Genomic DNA, 19990 nt, shown 5'->3' with positions numbered 1-19990 from the left:
ATTCATGTTGGTATAAATATGTTCCCTGGGCATGAGTTTATGCTTTTCTGATTCGGGACCACTCAGAAAATAAATGTGAGGGGACAGGTTGTAGCTGCCTCAGCTGGAGCCTGGATATCACATATTCTGCTTCTTTGGGGCAGGATGGAGTCCTGGCTTCCTCTTGGCTGCTATACTGTTTCCATATATACCTCTCTCTCTATGTGTGTGTGTGTATGCACCTTTGTTTTTGTTTTTTTCCTCTGATACCCATGATACTCCTGAAACTTCAGAAAAATGTTCGTGATTCTGCGAGCAACAACAGCCCAGGCTGCTTTGATGGGTGGATCTCACAAACCAGTAATGTGCTGGATATCCCAGTATCACTGTTTGTTTTGCAGAGTGGCTGCTGTGTCTGAATGCCAGATGCAGTGTGCTGGGGTCTCACAGCTTGAATGTGACTCTTGTAGAGGAGCCACTCCATTACTGTGGAAGGCAACTGGCTTTGCAAGCAGGTTAGCATGTACAAAAGCTTTCTGACTGGACCCAAGTGTCTGCTTTTACCAGTAAATAGCCCTGAAACCTGCTGCACGGTACTGCTTAGAAATAATCTGAGCTACTCTTTACCTAAATTGAGTGCCAAGAGTATCAAAAAGATGAAACACAAACGTAGAGGCTTGGTGTTACCAGCCTTCAGGCAAGAAAATATGGTTCTGTTCATTAAAGCAGCTCATGGCAGTATTACATAAAAATAGCAGTCCCTCTCTGAGGCTTCTCTCCATTGCCTGCAGCCTAAATTGGATGGCTTCCTAGTGGTGGTGGCCACTAACAGTGAGATTAAGTGGCAGATTAATTGACTGGGTGTAACTGAGAGCGGTTTGGTTATGGAGAACAACCTATCTTCAGTTTTTCCCAGGGGAGATGGAGTTTGGGGGTGCTGCCATTCCAGCTCCTTTCATGAGAACCAAAATCCCTAATTTAACTAAGCACCAGTGCCAATGCACATTGTAAAGGCAGAGTTGCTAATGCTTTTATGGCAGTGAGGAGATGAGTTAGGCTGTAATTAGCAGCCTCTCTTTTCCGTTCCAAGTCCAGAGAGAATTCTGTAGTTACTTCTGTGTTCAGTTGGTTCTGCGTTACCGGTTTTAATTCAGTATGAAACAGTAGCTTATACCACCCAAGAGAAAAGTACCATATAAATGGGGTTTCTTGTGTGCTAAGAGTGCTGCAGGTGTGAAGAAACTAACTCCTTAGCCTCACTAGGATGAGTTGCTTTGATGTTTTGAGATGCTGGTCTAATTTTCATATTCACAGCTGCGGGATTTTTAAAGACAAAACTGTAGGTGGGCTGAGAATCTGAGCCCCTGTTAAGACCAGGAGATCAGTGCTGTCTCTTTGTGCATCTATTGCGTTTACTAAAATCTAGCTTGGCAGCTACAAATGGAACAGTCTCTAAAAACCTTCCCTAGCTCCAGTATGAAATACGGTATTGTTTAGAGTGGTAGACCCTACCAGAAAATGTACTTTTGACCAAGCTTCAGAGCTAGCCCAGCTTGGAGCAGGGGCTAGACTGGCTGACCCCCAGAAGTCACTTGCAACCTGGGGCGCTCTGTGGGTCTCAGCATGGGACTTGATGACACAAGGCTAACGTTGAAAAATACCCATGGCAAGAAGCCAGAATTGTGGATGGCCTTCAAATCCCTGTGAACAAATGCAGCGAGTCAGTTTAAAATAGTAGTGTTGTCTTTTTTTTTTTTGCTGGGTGAAGAGACCGCAAGTGCTCTGGCTACAAATGTGACAGCTGTCATGGTAGATCTCAGCTGTGCTCTGCTTCTCCCTTCTCAGCCCCCAGCGTGCTCGCTCCATTTGCAAAGAGAGGAAAAGGAGGAGGAGGTGTGCTAAACTGAGAACCAGTCAAGACAAATGCGCTAATGGTTGGATAGAAACGTGTTTTATCTTGAGCTTTTGTACAAAAACCTGAATTCCACACGGAGACTTCCCTGTTCCTGAACTTCTTTTTAGGGTGAAATCTTAGTAGATAGGATCAGCCTTGTACGCCCCTCTGTTAATGATGACCTCCACTGGCCTCTTTTTGCCAGACTACCTCCAGCTGTGGGAACAGGGAATGTTGGAGATCTAAAGAAATTACAACTTTAATTTATCTCTTGGCCTTAAAATCAAAATTGTTCGGACTTCTGTTCTCTTACACCAGCAAGAAGTAAATATCTGCCAAGTCAATGAAGATTTTAGCTAGTAAACCTAGAGGGTATCCATGTCTGACTCTTCTTGCTTTGTTATAAAAGAGGAGAGTCATCCTCTGGTTTTTAGAGGTGACACAGAGCATTTGTAGAGCTAAGGGGTTTTTAAAAGCATTGATCAAAAAGCTGATGTTAAAAAGGGGGGGGACACGACAACACTTGAGGGATATGGAGACTGTAAGAGAGCTTTAAGGAATCTGATGGTACCAGGCAGTCTGATGAAACACCTCCTGACTTATCTGTTATAGTTCCCAGTCTCTGACCCCTGTGTTGCATTGAGAAAGGAGAATTTGAGCCAAACCATAGCGAAGGCGAGCTAGCAAGTACTGGAAACTGAATCTCAACCTCAAGAGTAAGATATGGCACGTGTTAGTTGTCTCTTGCTGAGGTGGCATGTGATCTGTCAACACTGACATTGCGGGTTTCTGCCATGGGTGGTTCCTTAGACAGGACTGAGATGCTTCTTCTGAATACTTGTGTTTATCTTTATCATAAATGATATCTTGGGTGTGCAAATGAACTGGCAAAATGATCACAGAATCACAGGCTGGTTGAGGTTGGCAGGGACCTCTGGAGGTCATCTTGTCCAGCACGCCCTCCTCAAGCAGGGTCACATAGAGCTGATTGCCCAGGACCATGTCCAGTTAGGTTTTGAATATCTCCAAGGATGGAGGCTCCAAAACCTCTCTGGGCAACTTGGTGCAACGTTCAATCACCCCCACAGTAAGCCAGTTTTTTCTTATGGTCTGATGTGTTTCAGTTTGTGCCATCTTGTCCTGTCACTGGACACTATTGAGAAGAGCCTGGTTCCTTCCTCTTTGCACCCTCCCTTCAGGCATTTGTATACATTGATTAAAATCCCCCCTGAGCCTTCTCTTCTCCCAGTTGAATAGTCCCAGCTCTCTCAGCCTTTCCTCACAGGAGAGATGCTCCAGTCCCTTAGTCATCTTAGTGGCCCTTTGCCAGAGTCTCTCCGGTATGTCCATGTCTCTTGCACTGAGGAGTGCAGAACTGGACCCAGTGCTTCAGGTGTGTTCTCACCAGTACTGAGCAGATGGGAAGGATCACCTCCCTTCACCTGCTGGCAACACTCCTCCTAATTCCAGCCCAGGATGCTGGTGGCCTTCTTTGCTCTGAGGGTGCATTGCTGGCTCATGGTAGCTTGTTGATATCCACAAACACAGGTCCTTCTTTGAAAGCTGCTTTCCAGTCTGTCAACCCCCAGCCTGTACTGGTGCTTGGGGTCATCCTTCCCCAGGTGAAGGACTTTGCCTTTTCTTTGTTTGAACACCATGAGGTTCCTGTCTGCCCTTTGCTCCAGCCTGTCAAAGTTCATCCAAGTGGCAATGTGACTGTCTGGTGTATTGGCCACTCCTCCCAGTTTTGCATCATCAGCAAACTTGCTGAGGGTACACTCTGCACATCATCCAGGTCATTAATGAAGAAGTTAAACAATATTGGCTCTCATACCAACCCACGGGTAGACCACTAGTGTCTGACCTCCAGCTGGACTTTGTGCCACTGATCACAACGCTCTGAGCTTCACCGCTCAGCCAGTTTTCAGTCTGCCTCCCTGTCCACTTGTCTAGTCCATGCTTTGCCAGCTTGTCTGATGTTGTTGTAAGGGACAGTGTTTAAAGTCTTACTAAAGTCAAGACAGACAATATCCTCTGCACTCCTCTCATCCACCAAGCCAGTTGTTTTATCACAGAAGGAGGTAAGGCTGGTGAAGCGTGATTTTCCTCCTTCATAAATCCATGCTGACTACTCCTGATCACCCTCTTGTCCTTCATATGATGGGAAATGGTTTCCAGAATTAACTGCTCTTTCCCAGGGATGAAGTGAGGCTGACTGACCTGCAGTTCCCCAGATCCATTTCCTTGCCCTTCTTGAAGGCAGGAGTAACATTTGCTTTCCTCCAGTCATCAGGAACCTCTCCCAATTGCCATGACTGTTCAAAGAAATAAAGTGTGGCCTCGCAATGACATCAGCCGGCTCCCTCAGCACTCGTGGGTCCATCCCATCTGGTCCCATGGACTGGTGTATATCCAGTCTGCTGTTCCCTAACCCGATCCTCTTCTACTAAGGGTAAGTCTTCTTTGCTCTGGACTTCCCCTGTGGTCTCAGGGGCCTGCAGTTCCTGAAGGTCAGTCTTAGAGTTGCCCTTCACATCCCTCGCCAGATTCAACTCCAGATGGGCTTTGGCTCTCTTAACCCCATCCCTGTGTGATCAGTGTTCCCAGATTCATCCTGGGTCACCTGCCCCAGCTGCTGCACTTTGTTTGCACTTGGGTTTGGTCAGGAGCTCCTTGCTCCTTTCTGTAGGTCTCCTGCCACCTCAGCTTGATTACCTGCTTGTTGGGATGGACCATTCTTCAGCTTGGAGGAGGTGTTCCTTTAATATCAATGAGCTCTTCTGGACCTGTCTTATCTCCAAGGCTGTATCCCATGGGATTCTTCGAGCACATCCCTGAGATGTCAAAGTCTGTTCTCCTGAAGTCCAGGGCTGTGATGCAGCTTTTTCCCTAGCTCCTTCCTCTCAGGGTCCTGAACTCCACCATCTCATGGTCACTGCAGCCAGGGCTGCTCCGACCTTCGCATCCCTGACCAGTTCTTTCTTGTTTGTAAGTATGAGGTCCAGCAGAACACGTCTCCTTGTTGGCTCCTTGATCACCTGTGTTAGGAAATTATCATCAGTGCACTCCAGAAATCTCCTCAATTGCTTCTGCCATGCTGTGTTGTCCCTCAGCAGATACCAGGGTGGTGAAAGTCCGCTTATCCAGTCGTGTGAGTTATCCCATCCCTTCTCCATGATCGCAGAGATCATAGCCCTGCGAGTGCAGGCAGACCTCCTGCCTGTTCCCCATGCTGCACAGTGGTGTACGGGCCCTACAGACAGGCACCCAAGGGTGCAGAGTTCCCAGAAATGGTGTGAGAGCTTTCCCCATAATGCCCTGCAGGTGCTTCTATATCTGCATACGCACCTCCAGGTGCGTGAGGGAAGGTGGCTTTCCTGAAGTTTAGTTGGACATGCAAAAGTGCGTGTGAGCTGCCAGGATGGCAGTCTTTGCCGAGCAGAAATAGCACGTCTTCTGACAAAAGCCAGGAATATGTGAGAAACTCTCTATTATTGGATGGGTGCAGTATTTATTTTGGATCATTCAACCTGGCTTTAGTGTCTGAGTCAACACTGTGCATGCAGCTTTAGAAAAATAAATATTTCTTCTTATATTCTCCCCTACTTACGTCTTTCCTAATGTAACTGAGTACCTACAGAAGGGCTGTATTTCTTTCTCCTTCTCCTCTGGCATGTGTCTATATATATACACCCTGTGACGTTGCAAGAGTGTTTGCTTTTGAAGGAATCTCTTCATCTGAGCCAAACCAAAACCAAATACACAAGATGAAGCATTCCTTTCTTCTCCTCTCAGTGAGAAGGGGGGTCTGAAGAGTGAGTGAAAATTACTGCCTGGGAAGGACAGGAAGCATGTGAAGGTAAATGGCCTTTTCTGTTTAACTAATCCAGTAACAAACACCCCCACAAAGCTGTGAACTTTTAATTATAGGATTGTATTGGGGGATGAAGGTGTTAAAACACTAGGGTGGTATTTTAGAAAGGACCTGTGAAACAAGTTGATGAAAGCCTTTAGGTTTGAGGACAATGGTTCTTTAATAAGCCAGCAAGACTGTCTCATCAGCTGCTTGCATGCACAGCATCGGGGCTCAGGGATTGCTTGTCCCCTCCTCACAGCCATTTGAGAGGTGCTGCAGCAAACTTAAAATTTTACAGTGATTTGCATAGGTGATGCAGAGAGGCTTTTTCTTCTCCCTCGGCCCTCTCCCCCCATTGTTATTGCACTATGGAAGTGATTTCATGATAGTAAAACTGAATTTCAACTCGGTTTTGGCTTTCTAAGCAATTCAGAGCTCTGGCTTCTCAAAAACTGCTCAAGACTTTCCATTTTTATTGTGCTCAGTCTAAATCTAAAATAATGAATTTGGATGAAAATTCTATAAAAGTGTAGATTGAATAGTCTATATTGTGCTTGTAGGATAGTTTGCAAAATAAGACTGTGTACTTTTGGTTTAAGGACAGGTTTTCTGTATTTGAGCACTGTATTTTTTCAGAAATGCCAATCATCAAGCAAATCTAACAGTACTGCATAAATAAACAGGGCAAGAAAGCAAGTCCACTTCTCTAGAAAGCTCAAGTATTTAGCTTTACCCTTTTGTAGTCCCTATTCAGAATTGCATTTTTGTGATCTGTATTTGCAGGGATAAAACCTCTGATAGTGATAATGTTTAAGTCAGTGGAAGGTCTGCGGAAATACTGTTCTGGATTAGTCCTCTTTGGTGTGGATGGGGAAGAAACTAATCTCTTCTTATTCTGGGAAATCGTAGTGCGCAGCACAATAATATCCAAGTAATGTCATCCTTCCGGAGTAGTTAAGAAAGGTCTTTAAAAAGAAATGGGCAGTTCCTTTGACTCAAGATTCTGAAAGCACAGGAAGGATGGTGGTGTCCACAGTTTGATATATACACATCTACCCCACCCAGCTTGCACAGAATCAGCTCCAGTTATTTCTGAGTTTGGCTAATCCACCGAGAATAACCAAGAGGCAGCAGGGTATCAAGCAGAATGATTCCCCTTATCTATGCTTTGATCATATGGGGACTTGCAGGATCAATACTGAATTCAGAGTGGCTTGAAAAGATGTACATAGTCTTTCTGTTGTGATTGGTGTCAACAACAGAAATGCAAGTGTGAACACGGTAGAGTGCCAGCCAAAAAACATTTGATGAATGCCAGGGGAAAGGTATTTGGCCATGGCTTGATTTAGCAATTGCTGCTCTGTGTATGCTATAGCATAGTATATTTACAGCGTAAATATACTTTTAGGGTTTTTTAGTATTGAGAGAACTCCTAGTAGTTTCTCTAGTAAGGCTATATATAGGCTGTGGACATATCCTTGGTCATTAAAACTAACCATATCAATAGGAAGTGAGTTGAAATGAAATCTGCTACTTACTTGCAAATCAAATCTATGTGTGTTCATCCTTCTAAAGTACATAACTCCTGAAGAGATTTAGAACTTGATATGCATCGAGCCTCATCTGATGTGGATGGATATTGCACTTAAGCAGAACTCAAAATGTGCTGGAAAACACAGGCTTCAGCTTCTGTCTGGTGTGCAAAATGCCTTTTGTGGTCAAAGCTGCTGAGACTTGGCTTGGGTGGGAGCAGGATGAAGTTCCCTCAGGTCCCTGTTCAACTTAATGCTCAGCATTGTAGTCAAAGGCACAAATTCAGGTGCTTGTAGGAAAGCATACATGCAAGAAATATCATGAATTGGGATTTTAGTAAATACTGAATTTTGGGGGGGATATGTGTGCTAGGAAGCAGAGTTTTAGTGGTCCTGGTGGAAGGACCAGGCTGTCATTTTTAATGCTGACACAGGACTGATGCTTGTACTTCCTATAGGAATAAACTGGACTAGAGGAAATGACTGCCCAGTCTGCAAGTGTGTTCATCAGAGGGAAAACCCATAAATCAATCAAAGGTCCCATCTTTAAACAAGCAGATGGAAGCAGAAGATAGTGCTGGTCTTTTGTAATTTTGATGTAAGAGAATCTCTTAATATTTTCCGCATTTGCACCTTGCCATATTTTGCGTCCTGTGGTCGTACCCTTTGCTTCTGTAGCCAAGTGACGCTTCCCCCAGGAAGCATTATACGCTTGCCTTGTAGGACAGCCAAGCCTCCTGGGCCTGGAGCACAAAGCCTGAGCTAAGCAGTGAGCACTTTGGTCTTTGTCCCTTCTTGTTTCTCATATGCATCACAGCAGTCAAAGTTATAAAAACAAGGTCTAACAGGCCAGTGCCTGAAAATAAAGACTGGGAACATTTTTATCACCCTTTGGTAATTGATAGAGATACAAGTACGGTTAGATTTTGAGTTATACCAAAACCAGCCAGTGCCTGTGGTGTTATTGATGTACGTTCCCCCTTTGTTGGGAGGAGCGTAAGGGGGCATAGAAACACACTTCCCCAGTAAGCCCTTTGATACTTTAGTGATTAATGGCTCAGGCTTCCTGAGTGTCATTTCTTCTTCTTTACTGCTTTGAATTCATCTGGTCATCCTTTGAACCCAGGTAACTTTGTGGCGCTCACCGTGTGCTGCGGGTGGAAGTCATGAGAAGAGGATGTGTGTTGCGGTGATGGGATTGTACGGCTCACCTGTGTGTGAAGCGGTGATAACACCAGCTGCACCGACACAGGATATTGGGAATACAACACCCTGCGGTCCTCGCAAATAGCACTTTATCGCTTCTGTTGTGTTGTTCCCTGTGCCCTTGAGATGGAGGAAGTGGATATTTGAAGCCCTAATTTGCAATATTAAGCCACATCATGCTTATTAATGAGTAAGGTATTGGATAGGTGGCTATGTCTTAGTCAGTGCCATTTAACCTGTGAATATTTACTTTCAGTTACGTAGGAGAAAAAGGGAGCCTGAGGCAGTGATTAATCAATAACTGGCTTATGTTTCATCTTCAGAGTCTTTGAGTGGCGTATACATTGTTGTGGGTCTGCTACCTGGGTACAAGACAGAAGATGCTCATTGCATGAACAGCAGGTGTAGGTCATGCGTTTGGGATAATTAACCATCCTGCTGAGGTGCCGCAAAAATATATTGCAAATTAAGGAGTTGGATTTCTCTCTGGTTTGCTTCTGTGCGACTCTTCCAGTGTGCAAACAAATACTCAGGATGTGGAGACTGGGTTAGTTTATCTTTAACAGGAAAAAGCCCCCTCCACACCCAGGAGCCGTGTTGTTGACCTCTAGCACGAAACACGATCGCGTATTAACTCTCACTTCAGTTTTTGGGTTTTGGTTGGTGGTTTGGTTTTTTTTTTATTATTACTTTATTTTTTTAAGATGCTAATTTTGCTTATACTGGAAAGTGTTGGGTTCTTTTAGGTCTTTCAAATTAATAAGAAACTCCTTTGAAGAGCAAGAGAGAGCATCAGCACAGCATGAATTTGGTATTTGCAGAAGGGTTGTGTGCTGCTGCTGAAAGAGGAAATCGGAGGAAATAGCCAAGTCTCTCATTCATGTCTCTGCCCCTCCTTGGCGTAGAGATCAACATTCGTACAATTTCAAACTTCACTGTTTTAACATAGGGATTACTAGGCAGGCCTACAAGCAGGTGGTACCATGGGTTAATGAAATATGCATTCAGTATAAACTCTTCTTTTTTCTGAAAGGAAAAGCATTTGCCTTGCAGTGCTCTGCATAAGCCCAAGTATGGACATTTTGGCTCTGTTTATGCATGATAAATTAGTGACTTGCTATATCCAGCCAGCTATACTTAAAACAAGCAAGGGTATTTTCCTGAAAGGTTCTTGATTGCTCCTTGGATGATGGCAGCAGCTGGCACCCATCCTTACGTGCCACGTTTCTGGATAAGACCAAGTAGATCTGTCAAAAGCTTTAAGGAAGCCAGAGCACCTGATATGTGCCAAACTACTGGTATACAAAACCAGCAGCGTTGTAGCAACATCTGGGGCAAACAAAAAAGAAATTAATTCTTTGCTGGAAAAAGTCAATGGTGCTACCAGTCAGTGTCCCATTACAGTATCTGGTGAGGAAACAATCTGTTGGAGGCCTTTGGGTTGAAATTTTGGAGCTGGAAGAAATACAACCAAATTGATGTTCTGAGGCGGTGACTTCTTTAGCCAGAGGATTTTGACACACCTGGGTAATGAGACTTCTCAGAGGAAAAATTAAGTGGATCAGAGAATAGGAGCAGCACTTCACAAGCTGGGAGTGCTGTAGCTGGGTGCGGGATGCAGTCATGTGTGATAACACCCTGCCGTGTGAAAAATGTCCTTCTAGTTGAGACAGTGAGTTTGAAAAGGGTGTCTTGTTTCTATTTTTCTCTTTTATGGAAAGCTTCACTCTCCTAGGTTAAAATGTGACCGCAGGGGTATTAAACACTTGCTTTGAACTGGGTATCTGATTGTACATCTCCTGTATGAAAGTGAACTGCAGTAACACAGTGTGCCACCTCTTTTTTCTCTATTCTCGCCTCTAGAGAGGTGCTGGGTGTTAGACTCTGCGGAGTAACCCCAGCTTCTAATGGCAGAGCTGCTGTTGAGAAAATCCGTGTGTTTCTCCGATGATCTAAAGGGCAACCGTGGCATTTAACCAGGAACAGCAGAAGGATGTACACACCCTGCAGCCCAGGGAAACACACAGGATGAGCAAAATGACCAATTTTATCCGTTTACAGAGATGATGTCAGTTAGACGAGAACTCCAGAGATTTAAGCTGCTTGCATGGCTTGGACAACGCGACTGGTGCGGAGGCTCGCTTCATCGGCAGCAAAAGGTCCCGTGTCCTGGCAGACCTCCAGAATGCGTGGGGATCCCACTGGCGTTTCTGCCATCCTTTTTACAGGTTTCAGTCACAGCAAGCGCACGAGGATGCCCCTGTGTGCGTGTGATCCCACAGAGCTGTCGCAACATGGGAGTCCTGTGACCGTGCACAGGGTCAGAGGCAGAAGGAGAGTGAACTGGGAGCAGCCTAGGAACAGGTCTGCCAGCCAAAGCATTGGGAGGTTGCAAAACTGATGCGGGGTCAAAGTACAAACACGTGTTCAAATATAACAACAGAGCATGTCTTAATTTGCTTCTGAAGGAGGAGCAGGGGATGTTTTCGGCTGAGTTTCCCGGAAGACACAGGTTTGCTACCAGGTTGTGCGATCATTCTCTTAGCAAAATTTAAAATTTTGCATTTTGCATTTAAAATACACTTTCGTTCTTGCATGCGTGCTCAAGCAAGCAATGCTGAAATTAGCTCCTTTGTTGGAGGAGAGATTTTTGTTCATGTAACTTGGCTCAACTTAAAAGCAAGTTGAGCTTTTTATAGGAAAAGAAAGAGAAGAGTGGTTTCCTCCGGACATTACTCCATGAGTCACACGTTACATGACACAGCATTCCTCTCTGGAAACTTAATTGCTGGAGCTGATGAGTGCATCACTACTCCAGAACCACCCTTTGTGTTTGATACACCTAAATACTTAACCTGGCATTTCTGGAAATTATTTTAATAAATACTTCATAGATTTTAAACTCAACTTTCTAATGTTTCTAGAACATATCAGAACCCCATTAAAGTAAATTTAATGATATTTTTTCAGTTTCAAAAGCAACTGTCCATTCTTAACAGCCTTGCACGTAAGAAGTTGTAATGGCTGTTAATGCTGTAATACAGATTGTTATATATTATATTATATATGTATTAATAAAGTGTTGTGCTTTAACCACAGCCAGCAGCTAAGCACCACACAGCCACTTGCTCACTCCCCCACCTGAGTGGGATGGGGGAGAGAATTAAACTCGCAGGTTGATATAAAGACAGTTTAATAGGACAGAAAGAAAGAAAATAATAATAATGATGATGATAATAATAATAATAATAATAATGATGATAAAATGTGAATATAATAATAGTATTATTAATAATACTATTATTATTAATAATAATAATAGAATTTGAATATACAAAACAAGCGATGCACAATGCAATTGCTCACTGCTCACATGCCCAGTTAGTTCCCGAGCACCAATCTGCACCCCCCACCCTCCCCCACCCCCCCGAGTTTATATACTGGGCATGACGTCCCATGGTATGGAATACCCTGTTGGCCAGTTTGGGTCAGCTGCCCTGGCTGTGTCCTGGGCCAACTTCTTGTGCCCCTCCAGCCTTCTCGCTGGCTGGGCATGAGAAGCTGAAAAATCCTTGACCGTATAAACACTACTTAGCAACAGGTGAAAACATCAATGTTACCAACACTCTTCTCATACTGAATCCAAACCACAGCACTGTACCAGCTACTAGAAAGAAAATTAACTCTATCCCTGCCGAAACCAGGACATAAAGTTTCAGGTCATTTCTCAATGGGAAAGGTGATAGATTGGGGGCAAGGAGGGGCCACAGTGCCTTTTTTTTTTTTTTTTTTTTTTTTTTGCTACTGACCTGTTCAAAATCATGTGTTACATCAAATGGGAAGATACACATTTGCTGGTTGAAAACCCTCAGAAGACAGGGTGGAGCAATGGTGGCCAGCACAGGTTTGTTTTAGCGATAAGCATTTTTGCATCTTTAATACAAAGTGCTTCATTTCTGGATCATAAAGCAGATGTGCTGAAAGGTCTCTGCCAAAGCCGTTCAAAACTCAGCCATGTCCTCAATTTTGTGTTTTCTTTACAAAAACATTTCAGCTTAAGAAAAGTTGTTAAAAAAACCAGCTTGGAGCCGGAAGAAATAACAAGCTTGATATAAATAATAAGCAACAGGATTTGTTGCATTCACAGCATCTCTGGACAGATATGTGTTACAGATTGCACAATGAGTTTGCTATAAACTAGGTCACTTGTTTTGGGGGGTGAAAGCGCTGAAAGAATAATAAGCAGCAATATTAGAGTGGCATGGGTTGTTCAGCATATTGTGATACTAATGCTAAGTAGAGGGTTTGATGCTTACACCAAACAGTGATTCAGTGCAATAGCTAATGCTTCCTTTCAAATGAGCAGGTAGTCATATTGTAGTTAAGACCAAATAGTTTCGCTCTGAAGAGAACAGGTTATATATATTTTGAATAATTTAAAAAAAAAATTGTCCTCGAGCTGTTATTGAACGTGGTGTTTTAGTGTTTTGAAGCAAATGGAGGTCAGAGTAGCTTTTTTACACTCCTGTAGCACATTTTTTTCTGATATATCGGTAACCAGAATCAGGTTACTTGAAGGAAAAAAAGACAAAAAGAAAAAAAAATGTTTAAAAGATTTTTGGGATATGTGTGGTGGATGTATGGATTTATATTGCTCCTGTAAAGCAATACGAACATATCCTCACTGGTGGGTGTTGATCACAGAAGTCAGTCATCAGTCTTCGAACTGGTACCCGCTTTTGTGCTGGTAGTGGTCTTTGGTAGCCAGCAAGCCATGTGCCTCCCTGCTGGGTCTTGTAAAAGTGCTTCCTGAGAAGGCAAGCATGTAGTTCCTTCATTAAAGCCTTGCATTGGAAGGAGAACTGCTTACTAACTTAAGAGAGAAAAATGCATCGCTTTAAAAATTGTTGCCTATTTTATGATGTCTCTTGCTCCAGAGATGGGAGAAGGTAAAATTACTCTGTGTCTATCAGTTGCTTTTAAGGTGTATTTTTATTTATTTCTTCTTTTCTCTGAGTCAGGCTTCTTTCCTCTTTTTACACCAAAACTTTTTTACATCTCTGTGCTTTTTGTTTCTCAGCCATGCCCACAGCTCCGTTGGAGGTAGCGTCGTTGCTGTTTTCTCCTCTGTGTTGCAGTGCTTGGGACTTGGGGTTGAGTTTGCTTGGTGGTGTGAATGAGTAGGTTTTTTTTACTTGCACTAGACTTTACTTCCCACCTTCAGTGCGGGATTTCATCTGCTAATATGTAGTTTCTTTACTGATGGGCCAGGGAAAAGGTGACTCAATATAACCTACTGACTCTCACTTTTTTTGATGGTTAGACAGATTTAAGCTGTCAAGGCAAGGAAGACCTTTCCCCAGCAGGGCTTTTGGCAGGATGTTCTCTTGCCCATGCATGTGGTGCTTGAATTACCAAGAAACGTTACTGTTGAAGCTCAGCAGTAGCTATTTCTCTTAAGTGCCAGCAGTCAACCTCAAATCTAGTGTTGTGTCACGTAGCTCATGTCCTGATCAGGAAAGAAGGAAACAGGTCAACGCTCGGTGGCCATCTCTCTTCTTCATGCATTTTTATGGTGATAGTCATCCTCATATTGAAGCATGATTTGGGAAGGTGGAGATGAAGGAGAGCAACAGCCACTTAACTGAGAGCAGTACTCCCAGATGTTCAGTCCTATAGAAAGAAAATGATGTAATCTGTTCAGGCTGTCCTCCGTTTTAGCCCTTAGGCTAAATATGTCCTGGCCAAAGTGTGTGGGATTAAAAAAAAACCCCTTTGGAAGAGTTTATTAAGTATGTTTCTTTTTACTTGTTGAGGACTTTACAGGGTATTAAGTTGTATCTGTCTGGACACATGCAATATTTAAACGCATAATGTTTAAACACGTTGAAAAGGTGTTCCCAAAGCTCACTTTTAATTACTTGTAATACTCGTCAAACTGTGTCTCTTGTCCCTTCTGGCCCCACCTCACTCGTGGGAAAACAGGGCTGGCTTCGTTACATGCCTTGAGGTTGCCGAACCCATGCAGTCGTGGACCGTTGGGGAAAAGAATTGCAAAGATAAGATCTGCTGGAGTAATAAAAGAGCGTTTTTGTAAAATATGAACGCATTTTATTGTCAGAAGTGCGTTATTAAGTTGGCCTCTGTCCTCACCAGGTAACTTCTGCTGTCCCATGAGGTGTGTAATGGCCCAAAGTAGACATGAGTGTTATGTACATAACAAGGAATCCACGGCCTGTAGTGTGTCTTCTAATTAATCCTTCAATTCCTCATATATAAGCTCAATGGGAGGAATTTACTGAATTGGTACTGATTGAATTACATCTAAGAAATCTTTAGGTAATGAGTAATTACCAGTTCTACTCCAGAATCCCTCCTAGAAAGTGGAGTGAGGTTGGGCAGATGCATCTGTTGAGTGTTATGGAGCTCAATGACTAAAAGGCTGCTGGAAAAAAGGCACAGGGACCTCACTAGTCGCTCATCCCGTCTTTCCTCAGATTTTAAATAAAATGGACTGAGTTGGACTTGTACTTCCAGCAGGCTGGGGAGTCAGCTTAACTGTTAAAATCCTTCCTAAAAGAGCTATGAAAAAGGAAATCTGATGGTTGGTTCACTTGAGCCAGGGTCTGCCAGCTCCCATGTTAATGATGATCTGCAGGAAAAGGAGAATGAGCCTTTGTGTTTTTTAATTCTTAAATTAGGGGAAAAAGCTATTTGCGAAAGGCACAAATTGGATCATTTAAGCAAAGTGCTTTTTTTTCTTGATCCTTAAAACAAAAGACTTCTTAAAATTAATTAAAGGCAGGGGAATTGGCTGGTCTCACTGACACAACAGGATGGTCACTGTGTTCTCCTTGAATTGATGCTTGCAGACATACAACTTGATGTTCAGATTCCTTCATTGAAACCTTCTCCCCACCCCTCTCCTCACCAGTATTTAAAGGTTACTGACAAACCCATGGACTTTTCTGGCTTCTGGACTTGGTGGAGGAGCTGTTTGTGAACGCGTTGTTGCATATGATTCCTGGCTGTCTACGCATGTTAGGAGCAAGGATTGGTGGGCCATGCCTAGGGGCATGTATCTATTAAAAAAAAACCCAAACCAACTACTCCTTTAAAACTCTTGCTTTCTGTATGACAAGATTACTATGGAAGGATTTCTGTGTGCGGCTTCTGAAAATACTTCTTCTACACTGTATTTCTTCGATGTGGCTCTGCACATTCCTCGGTATTACTGGCAACAGGTTTCCTCTCTTGGGATAGAGTTCAGAAAACCTGATGCTGCTATTTGTTAATGCTGGTGTCTGGGTTTTTTTTGTTTGGTGGGTTTTTTTTCCCCCACATTATTTTGTCTGTGGAGTGGAAGCAGGCCATTTCATACACCTCTGACTTCACTCCTGGACAGTATCTCTTTTGCTTACAGCGGCCAGTGGACTGCGTAGAGTCCTTGCTCTCATGTAAGCTGCTGGAATACACTCTGCCAGCGCTGCTCATCCCGTCAGTCTCTCCAACATGTGGCTTCAATCTGCTTTGTATTGTGGTTTTGTACTCAATGACACGGACCTCCCCACTGTCCCGAGGCAAGCGGCCAGTAGACGTCCTCCACTCCCTCTCGCACTCACCAGGGATGCTTCACACCTTCCTTTCCTGCTCATTTTTGCCACCCCCTGTATTTGTGTGCAGGAGGTACTAGCTTCCTCAGTCCTATGTGTTTCCAGTCCTTGGTGTGCCTTTTGGGATAAAGGCTGGATGCGTGCCCTAGGGGTCCGGTGATGCTGCCTACCCAGGGACTCTGCTGCTGGTGGCAGTGGTGGGATGTAGCCAAAAACTTCATTGAAAAGTTGGGGAATTTGTTGTTTTGCTTTGTTTTAGTGTGGTGAAATATGACTTCTTTTGTTGTGGAGTTTTGGTTTGTTTTTTTTAGGGGAGGACTTAACTTCTGGTATTTATGTATATTGGAAAAATGAATCCTTCCTCCCAGCATTGACTCTTTCAGCTTTGCAGTGTCATCTTGAGTCTTTCAACCATAATACTTATGCAAGGCTTTGCTTTGGGTTACTTGCACACATTAAGAATCAGTAGACCTGAATTTATACGATAATTTTACTTCCCCCCGTTTTAGCCGTTATTTCGCTGGTAGGAAACTGCAGCCCTCCAGCCGGGCTGGAGCTCCTGTCCCTCCTCCTCCTCCTCCTCCGCCGCCGCCGCCTCCTCCTCCTCCTCCTCCTCCTCCTCTCACCCGCCGCTGATGCATTCGGCGCGGCGAGACAGCGTGGCCGGGGAGGGAGCGGCAGTGGTGGCAGGCGAGCGTTCGCTTCGTTGCCTCGGGTGCACCACTCACCTCTTGTGCTTTTCCTTTCCAGGCACTTCCAGCACGGGGCTGGCGAGCAGAGGGGAGAGGAGCGCTGGCGAAGCCTGGCATGACGCTGCCGGCATGGGGAAATTGAGAGGCAACTTTTAATTTGAAGGAAGTTCAGCTCGCGAAGGAGGTGCCGCCGAGATCCTCGGGTCCGGGAGTTGCTCTGCTGAAGCAGCAGAGGGATTGTAAAACGTTTCAGCTTGCAGAGGCCTTGCTGCTGTCTCCCTCTTCTCTTGCCATAAGCGTCGTGTCTGGCTGGCAGCTGGGAAGAGGAAAAGTTGGCTGCTGTTATCTGCCACCTGATTTCCATGAGTGAGTAGCTCTCTGGCTCTGGATGATCCCTTTTTAGTTACAAGGCGTGTTCGACTGCTGGTGAAGGGCCAGGGGCTGTGTTTTGGAAGCGAGCAGAAGGACTCTGATACAATAAGACCTAAAATATGGCTTTTGGGGATTTTTTTTTTTTAAAGGTGGCACTCAAGCTTGTGGTTAGTCTCTTGTTTCTTGGTTCCTTGTTTGGTTTTGTTCCCCCCCCCCCAAAAAAAAGCCAGCTAGGCTGCCAGCAACTGGGGCAGCAGTTATCCAGCCGGTGAGTACCCCTGTCTTGTCCCCCTGAACTGAGTCCAGGGTCTGGTGTGTTTCTGTGAAACAGGTTCATCTCTCGCCATGGTCAGACACTGAGGCACGGTGGAGTTTTTCTGTGGTTTCTAGGTTTGGAGATTTTGTTTTCAGCGCCCCGATACAAGGTAATCAGAGTTACGCAGCATGGCAGCAGCGCTTGCTTGCACACACTAAAAATCAGGGACAAGCTGCTGTCCCTTTTGCCATCCTGGGCACCTCTCCCCACTCCTAGCCCCCTCCTTAACTGCTGCCAAATATCCCCAGCACAACTGCAGTGAGTGTTCATGTGAAACAGTAAGAGCAAGAATGTGTTTTAGACTTTATGTGAGTTTTTTTTAGCAGCTGTACTAGGAAGAGGCAGTGCCATGCAACTGTGCTGCTCCTTGTGTGTCACAGTGTCACCCGCCGCCCAAAAACGTGAATGCTTCGGTTGTAGAGGAGGGTGGCCCTGGGTGTGTAGAGGAATACGGTGAGTCATGGGGAAACCACAGAAATCCTCTCAGTGAGCTGAACGCGCTTCAGAAGGAAGAATATAACTTTATCTGTAAGCTGTGTCTTAGATACGCAGCTGAGTCTTTCCATGGTATGTGATCCTATTTGTGCGTTTCTGGCATAGCCACCTCTTCTTCTCATCATAAACCTCTTTTGAAGTGCGTGTTTTAATCTGGATGCTTTCCTATAGATTTATATACAATATTTTTTACTCGACTTTAGGGGAAGAAACTGAAAAACCCGTGCCTGCAGTAGCTCATCTCTGTGTGTGTGTATTTTTAGATATATATATTTGTGTATATATACACACATACGTATACACACAGAAGAGCTAATGCAGGCTTTGGGTTTTAGTCTGTGTGTGTATATATGTGCATGATTGTATATATAAAAAATGGTTTTTTAAGCAGGATGGTATATATAAAAAATTTTTTTCTAAAGCAGGATGGGGTAAGCAAGCTTAGAGGAGCATTATTTTCTTCCTGTCTTGTCAAGTAATACCATGCCTACTTCATTTTTGAGTTGATTTGGTTATGCAGCCAAAGGCAGGAAAGCAGACCATAACAGAACACACTCTTATCAAATACCTGCTTACAGCACTGTCAGGTAAATCATTAACACATGGTCCCAGTGCTTGTAAAAGCTGCTAAAGAGGTTTTTTCACTCCTGAAACTCCGTTTTTCCAGGAGGTAAGAAGTGAAGTTACTTGCAGGTCTTGGTTTTCCTGTGTGGGTGGTGCGGCTGTCGTGCTTTCTGTACTGGTTAATAAAGTGATGGAGTCCAGTGGATTAAGCATGGAAGAGGACCTCCTCCCCATGCACAAAGAATAAAGCACTTTCCTAAGAGAGTAGCTCAAACTAAAGCAGAGGGGGAAAACACAGCATGCCAGGCTGCTTGGTGGGATCAGCTCATGCATTGCTGCCGTGCTGGAGGAACTGTACTTGGATGATGCTTTTATTTCACATGCTCTGAAACAGTTTTGGTGGTGGGAATCAGTATTTCAACTCTTCATCAAAGTAACCTGAGGCCAGGATGAGTTTTGCAGAAAACGGCGGCTAAGGCGCGTGGTTATCCACAAAACGGCAAGAGCAGCATGGTTTTCTGAGCTGTTGCTGGTGCATGTAGTGGGGAACAGGTTCTCAGACCTACCTGCCCCATGGGCTGTGTGTGGATATGGGCCACTGTGTTCATGGTGGGGTTTCTCTCCCCTGGCCAGTGCAGCAACGTGACAATTGCTGAATCCCATAAGTTTCTGCCACTTACCTACCTGTAAATACTGTAACTCATTAACGAAACAATTTTAAATGGTTTTATGACTGATGGGCTGCTTTGCTCAGCAGCGTTGTTTCTGGGGATTCTGTGCTTTGAATCTGTTTGAGCTGGGAAGATTTGCTGTGGGCCTTGCTGTGCTTAAATCCACACCAGATTTCAGTTTTGCCTGACTTTTGTTTCTGTAGGCATGTACGAAATGGATTTCTCTGACACATTTGATACTTATAATCTGTACAGTCCTGTCTGCATTTGTTTAAGTTTTGATCAATCATGTTTGCAATAAGCCTATTTTGTGGAAGTACCTTGAGGTATGGAAAATACGTAGCATATGAAAACTTGTTATATGGAGAACAGCAAAAGTAGCCTCGTTGGTGATGTTTGTAGCTGTTGCTTGAACAAAAGAAAAAGGGCTTAGCTCAAGAAGGGCTTAAGCTATTCTGGTTGCCCACATCCAAGAGCATGACTCAAAACTTAGAGCTAAACTCTTAAGCTCCCTGAATCGACATTGGAGTTGTGCCTTACCCTCCCCAAGCTGTGGTCCGTTTTAGGTGCCAAGCTCTCAGCCAAGCTGTCTTAGGCCAAAGGTCTGCCCTGGTCCTATAAGGAGATTTTCAGTTTTCTCCCTGGAGGTGCCTGGTCCTAAGATGACCTTCAAGAGCACAGCTCAGAAACCTGGACCTCACTTTAAAAAAAAAAACCCAAACCCAAAAGCCTTCTTTGTGCTGTTCCACATGGCTCAATGCCTTGCACAACCTGTGCTCTGCGTCCCCAGGTTTCCATCC

General features: G+C 44.3%; 1 protein-coding gene across 9 annotated transcripts in view; it reads left to right on the top strand.

Moving 5' to 3' along the window:
* Positions 1-19990, top strand: part of SGMS1 (sphingomyelin synthase 1) — a 110877-nt gene that overhangs the window by 57006 nt on the left and 33881 nt on the right. For 6 of the 9 annotated variants that reach the window (XM_069795913.1, XM_069795918.1, XM_069795915.1 and 3 more), the window contains one exon: positions 16831-17138. The exons of the other annotated variants lie outside the window; for them this stretch is intronic. The gene's annotated coding sequence lies outside the window, so the exon portion shown is untranslated. The remainder of the gene's footprint in view (positions 1-16830; positions 17139-19990) is intronic. 9 annotated transcript variants of the gene reach the window in all.

The sequence above is a fragment of the Haliaeetus albicilla genome, chromosome 11 (genome assembly GCF_947461875.1).
Source record: "Haliaeetus albicilla chromosome 11, bHalAlb1.1, whole genome shotgun sequence".
NCBI lineage: Eukaryota > Metazoa > Chordata > Aves > Accipitriformes > Accipitridae > Haliaeetus > Haliaeetus albicilla.
The sequence above is the reverse complement of the archived record's forward strand: the minus strand, read 5'-3'. Positions and strand labels throughout refer to the sequence as shown.